The 6,595-nt window shown below is 40.7% G+C and overlaps 1 long non-coding RNA gene across 2 annotated transcripts in view; it reads left to right on the forward strand.

The window, feature by feature from the left end:
* Nucleotides 1–4,097: 4,097 nt before the first annotated feature.
* Nucleotides 4,098–6,595, forward strand: part of LOC103680844 — a 91,254-nt gene continuing 88,756 nt past the window's right edge. The window contains exon 1 of one of the 2 annotated variants that reach the window (XR_005833091.1): nucleotides 4,098–4,236. This is a non-coding gene — a long non-coding RNA (uncharacterized LOC103680844). Of the gene's footprint in view, nucleotides 4,237–6,048; nucleotides 6,555–6,595 lie in introns of those variants that run through there. The other variant, XR_005833092.1, reaches the window with a different exon arrangement.

The following is a 6,595-nucleotide window of genomic DNA, read 5'->3' on the forward strand; positions in this document are numbered from 1 at the left end:
TGTTCTGGAATGGATTGCCATATATGAAGAAAAGCACTACCTTTTTTGCTAAAAACACAGTCATCTTATATTTCACATTATGCAGTTCCTTATTTTAGTCCCTTTCTCTTAAATTTTAGGTCCTCAAACAAGTTTTGACACCCAGAGTTCAATGCAGATATTTTGTCCACACCGGAGGGTTGAGTCATTGTTAGTAGGAGATGCGTGGCTAGGCCCATGACAGCTGAAGAACAAGTTGCCCTCTCTGTAGGTCTACCTGGAAGCATCCGTGCTTCCAGCCTCCTTCTGCTGTGAGTCTGTCTGAAACCAGACTGTCCTTGTGGCTCAGGTACTCATCGTGTTTCCTTTAAACCCAACTGCCCAGTTGCCAGAAGTTTTCTGACCTTTTATTACTCCAAAGGTCAAGTAACTAAGACTTAATGTTCTTGTAAACCAAACTCCCTATTTTTTCCCTTGTCAGCACTTCCTTTACCTTGCACCCTATGTCATTTGGCTAGTTTCAGGGAGAGTTGTACCCCATGCTCCCTACTTCTGGACATAACAAGTTTAGCTGGCCATTGTTTTGGTAGATGACCTCACATGAGTTAGGATGTAATCTTGTCCTCATTCTTCATCGTCCTACCTTTCTAAGTGGAATTGAAATCAAGTGTGAATCGACTGCGATATGTTGCAATCATCTGGTAATAATTTGGGAAAAAAATGTTTCCCACACAAATTCAATGAAGATCAGCAATTTTAAAGTACACTATAGCATCTTGTATAAACTCCAGCTTACATTTCACATTATTTGTGGTCATGCAGTAGGTTCTGAAGAGAAAAGAACTATGGATAATCAGTTAAAAGAATGACAGATTCCCTGATGTGCTGATCAGTAGTAATACCTAATTTCGATTTCAGGTGTTAGCTACAATGGATTACCACATAGATGCAGCTGAGCACTGAGCATTCAACAGAGCCATGTGTTTTTTGGAAAAGTAATATTTATTCACACTGTGTGGCTTTCTTGAAAATTTTTTTTATTTTACTCTCCAGAGAAACTACAAACAAGATGTCAATAGCTTTATGTGGCATTCCCAGTAGTGTAGCTTAGAATATCGGCTGCAGTAGAAATGGCACGATGTATTTGCTTCAGCAAAGGTAGGCTTCGTCTGGGACTTTCTGAGGGACAGGCTTAGCAGTTAGACACAGGTGGTCATGTGGTGCTTTATTTTTATTGCCTTCAGAGACTTTAATGCATAAAACACGATCCTTGCAATATTTGGGTACACAAAGAAGCATGAGCGTGGGTGACATTTCAACCTTTGAGTTGTCGTATCCGTTTGTTCTGTCCATTTGGGAATGTTTTTAGTAGCTCAGACTATGAACGTGGTGTTTCATATTCAAACCTTATTGAGTTTATTTTTGAGTGTCTTAAAAGTCCATCCATTTTATAAATAAGAAAACTTTTATCTAGAAGCGGTGATGATGATAGGCCTGACCTCAGAGCAAGTTGCAGACTACTAGTGGTGACTGACAGTATGCGGGTGTGTAGATACACATCATCTTGCTAAGTTCTTTAGTTTTCTTTATATTAAAAAGACATTTTTGTCTATTGCACATTAAGAAAATAAACCCAAATCAAGGAGACAGATAAGTATTTTGGAAAGCTGAAAAGCATGATTCAGTGCCAAATTGGTTTCCTGACTAAAGTAAAGGTCTGAAGAACAGTGGGCATGCTGCCAAGCATTCATCTAGTCCAATATCAAATCTATCCTGAATCCGTAGAGTAATTCTCTCAGCATCTTCTATACGCTGTTTTAATTTCAAGTGGCTGGATGGGATCAAAAGAATATCCCGGACTGCAGCTGGGGTACCCAGTGCCCTTGGTGGAGAATGCATGAGAAAGTGGGATACTGAGTCACTGCCATGCCATTCACTCAGGAAGAGTGAACTACAAGGTAGGAAGCAGAAGAAGGCCTGGAAGGACTCAACGGGCTTAGGCTTCAGTCAACATGAGGCAGCAGCCCATTGACAAGAAACAATGTCAGCAGAGACGGTGTCCCTGGAGTCGGATGTACTGCTCTTAGTACTTCAACATCTTATTATGATGAAAATATTCTAATTAATCATTGGAAGATTATTGTGGCAGAGAGATGTGCTGCTCACATCGCCCTTCAAGAAAGAATTTGCTACGGAGCTGCAAGGAGCAGGGTTAGCTGGCAGCCCGAGGCTGTCAGTGCCTTCAGCTCTCCAGCCACAATCACCTCTTCTCATCCCCAGCCATTGACTGAGCAAGGTGGTGGTACAAGGACCTAGCCGTTTTCAGGCACACCAGACCCCTCTAATGCATCATCTTTGCTGTGGCGCTTCTGCTAAGCTGGCAGAGACTTTTAGCTCTGTATGGTGGTCTGAGGCTCCCTGGCCACTCCTACTTCCTCATTTCCCTTCCACAGATGTTCCTTTACAGTAAACCAGGGCACTCCTAACTCCACCACAGTGTCTATCCTCAGAGAACTCAGCCTGCAATGATCATTATTCATCTGTTATCAAACATACCGAACTAGCCTGTGTAATAAATTTTTCAGTGAAGGGAAGTATGAGTTAGAACCATAAAACTTAGATGTGAATGGAGGCCTCTCTTCAGTCTGAAACCTCCAGGCCATCTCCAGGCCGTGCTTTTCTGGGTGCTAGAGTTGCTCATGTGGTCAGCAGCAGCCTGACTGCTGAGACTCTGGTTCTATTCTCAGGTCCAGAGTCATTGATTTTCTCTTTGCTTGTGATGTTTTCCACAATCTGTAGACAGCTCTTCGTCTCATACTCCTGTCTGTGTCCTTGTCTGCAGCTCATGATTTTGAGGTGTACATTCTGTTGCTAGGACAGTGCTTGCATGGGTTCTTATTAAAATATTCCATAGAGAACGTACTTATTTTTACTTCTTCTGATTCCCTTTTACCATAATGGCACTTACAACATAACCTGGTTTTTATGTTTACTTCCTTTTGTGTATTACTCATCTAATACACATGTTGGTGTATATTGCAAGGTGAAGACCACTTGATTTTTCCCCCCAGAAAGCCATTTATTTGTCTCTGCACAATTTATAGATTGATCGATCCTGCCTGGTGGTTGATGTCTGACTGACAAAGGTTATGGGTTCTACAGGCAGCAGATAATGCTGAGTTCACTTGATTTAATACTGAAGTCACTTTTCTTATATTTCATTTACATCAGTTTTCTTATATTTTCCAGCGTCTTTAACTTTTTCTAACTAAGTATATATATATAAATAGTACTGAGTATTTTTAATCTCTGAGACAAATAAACGTGCAAACACCTGGGAAATTCAAAATTTCTTCTTTGACCTGTGCATACTTGTCTCCAGCTTCTGCTCTTCCCTCTTCATTCTTTAAAAAAAAAAAGAAGAAGATTTTATTTATTTATTTGAGAGAGCGAGCGAGCACACGCAGGGGTAGCAGCAGAGGGAGAGGGAGAAGCAGACTCCCCACTGAGCAGGGAGCCCGATGGTGCGCTCGATCCCAGGACCCTGTGATTATGATCTGAGCTGAAGGCAGATGCTTAACCGACTGAGCCACCCAGGCGCCCCTTCCTTCTTCATCCTTATTGTCTTTGGAGAACTTCAGTGCACTGATATCTCCAGGGTTTCCTTTCATCTCTTTTTAAGCTCTCTCAGAGGGATCTTATGCACACACGTGTTCAGCTGCTACCTATATCCTGTTACCATCCAAATCCTGCTTCTGCCCTCCAGGCCCATATATCTAATTGTCTAGAACATTTCCTTGATGAAGTCCATTGACACCTCCATTTCCAGGATGTCCAGAACCAAACTTGACATGCTTCAGTTCTGGGATTCCTTCTAGATTTGATATCTTAGATAGAAGTATTGCCATTTGCTGAGCCGCTGGGGAGTTATTCTTGAGTCCTCCATTCACCACAAGTACTCTGACCACTGTCTTGACAGTTTTGCCTACTACATATCACTATTATATGCTTCTCCTCTTTATCTTGCTGACCTCTGTCCAGGCCACTTCATTCCTCCTCTGAAATGCTGCCGTTGCCTCTTCATTGATATCTCTGCCTTTCTTCTCAGCCGTCTTCAATTCCCGTCCAGCTGGAACCCGTTCAGTGAATGCACAGTGCTCCATGAGATCATAGCGTCACCTGCCTCTCCAGGTCCTTCTCCCCTCCTTACCTACCTGCCAGCCAAGTGGGCTCTCTTGCTGCTGCTGTTCCTTTCAGGTCCCAGGCTGTCTTTGCCTCTTGGCCTCCACACATGCTTTTCCTTTTGTTCCTGTTCTTCACGAGGCTAATTTAATTAATTCTGTAAGTCTCAGCTCAAGTGTCCTTTTTTCCTGGAACCATTCCGTGAAGCTTCTACTGAGATGAGGTGCTCTCCCTCTCACCTCTGCAGCCGCTCAGAGAAATTTCTGTCAGCCTTTTTTTTTTCCTTAATGATATTTTCTTTATCATCTCTCTTGCCCATTAATCACGAAACCCTTAAAAGGAAGAACTAAATTGTTTATGAATATTTATTTTATTTCTATATTTCAAATACCAAGCTTGGTATCAAGTGTGTAGGTATTTTTCACTAAATGGGGTATGATATACATGTGCCCATTGTGTGTATATAAGTGTGTTTGAGTGTATGTCAGCGTTAACACGTAGTAAAACAAGATATAAGATACCCTTTAGAGTTATGGGCTTATGAGATGCCGAGCCCACATGTTCTAGAGGAAGTCTGAAGTGGAAATGTAGGAGAGAACTCCTGTGAGTGATTGTCAGCACGTGATCAGCCACATACTGCTTTTAATATATATAATCAGAAATAGTCTTAAATGTAGTTTATATAGCATTTTCATCTGTGTAGATGCGTGCTATGAAGAATTTACAAGAAAGGCCATAACTAAATACATTTATATATTATTATGTTTGTAAAATATTGAAAAATTAGTTCTTTTAAATTATACAGCTTTTATTTTTTTTTTGTTTGGGTTTTCCTTACTAAATTTAGGGTTTAAAAAATGCCCACGCATTTTAATGTATTTTAATGTAAATACTGTTAAGTCATGACATGTCCTAAGGAAAGACCCAGGTACATTTTAAGTTAACGTGAACAGAGGACCAAGGCAAATATTAGGATACTTGTAAATCTCAAAACAGTTCTGCAAGTAAAAAGCATGCATAATTCTTCTGCTGAGTATTTATTTGAGCACATGCTATGTGCCAACCATGCTCTTGGTGCTGGGGACACTTCCGAGAAAAGACAGAGGCGTCCTTGTTCTTATGGGTCTTCTACTCTGGGGGAGGGAATACCGCCTTCAAATGAGTGAATGTGAAGATCACTTCAGCTACGGGTTAGGGCTAGGAAGATGGCAGAACAGGTGGTAGAGAAAGCATCAGAGCAGTGGTGAGGTGGTGCCCAGAAAGAAGGCCCAGAGAGGCCTCTGTGGGAGGTGGTGCTTGCAGTGAGAGGGATGGTGAGGCGAGGCCATCAGCACAAGGCTGTGGGTGGAGAAACATCCAGGCTGAGCAAGGAGTCTGTCTTTTAAAGTCCCTCACTTCTGATGGAAGTTTACCTATCATGCCTTTTCTCAGTGGATGTTCCTACCTGTTCATTGTTGTCAAATGAGAACAAATGAAGTAATACAGGTATATGTCACTGACCCAGGGGAACGTTAAGATAAGAAAATGAAAACAAAGCAAAACCTCAGGCTGGTCAAATGGAGGAGGCAGTTTATTAGCTGCCTGGAAATGTACTTATTCAGGAGAGCTGGATATAAATATTTTACCTTCATCTTTCAAAATGGAAGAGTATTAGCCTAGATAAACCTAGAATGAGGATTTTTCATGGTAAAATAGTGATGCGTTATCAATACCAAGAAATGTATTTTGATCAGTTTTTGGATTTCTACACTTCTTAAAAAGGTAGGTGCAGATAAAGTACAAAGAATCTTATGACCCAAGAGTAACTTGATCAAAACTAATTTTAGAGTGGGGAAAAAAAGAAAAAAAACGTATTTGGGTTTGTTTGGTTTTTTTTTTTTTTTTTTGAAAAAGTTGCTATTATTAGCCAAATACTCTTGTACATCATATATTCATTCTTTATTGTATCTTCCAATGTGTGGGGTGAAGGGGGTAGAATTCCTAACTGCAATCCTAACCTTATTTTTAGCTATTAATTTCAAGAAATTCTTGGCAGCAATTTCATTTCGTTGTTCATCCGTGTGCTCATGATCTTATCCTCCTTGTTGTTCATCTTTCTTCCGACTCTGGTCCTTGTCCAGAGACTAATAATGATGATAATGGAATGGGGAAGTGGAAGGTGAAAAAGCAGAAACCTGGGGAAATCTGGCATTTGAGAAATTATTATTTTAATATGAACTTAAGCAATGGCTATGATTCAATTAAGATAAAATGATCCTTTTAGGGTTTTTTTCCCCTTCTTTTTCTTGTTTTCTTTTAGGAGGAATTAAACGTGGAACAGTGATGCCTTTAAGGCACTCAGGGAAGGAAGGTTGCTTGGGGCAAGTAAAAGACACTGTCCCATGGGCTACAGGGTGAAGTGCACTACTTATGTTATTAGAAATAGTTTTTTTTT

This window comes from Ursus maritimus, unplaced genomic scaffold (assembly GCF_017311325.1).
Source record: "Ursus maritimus isolate PB19 unplaced genomic scaffold, ASM1731132v1 scaffold_62, whole genome shotgun sequence".
Lineage (NCBI taxonomy): Eukaryota > Metazoa > Chordata > Mammalia > Carnivora > Ursidae > Ursus > Ursus maritimus.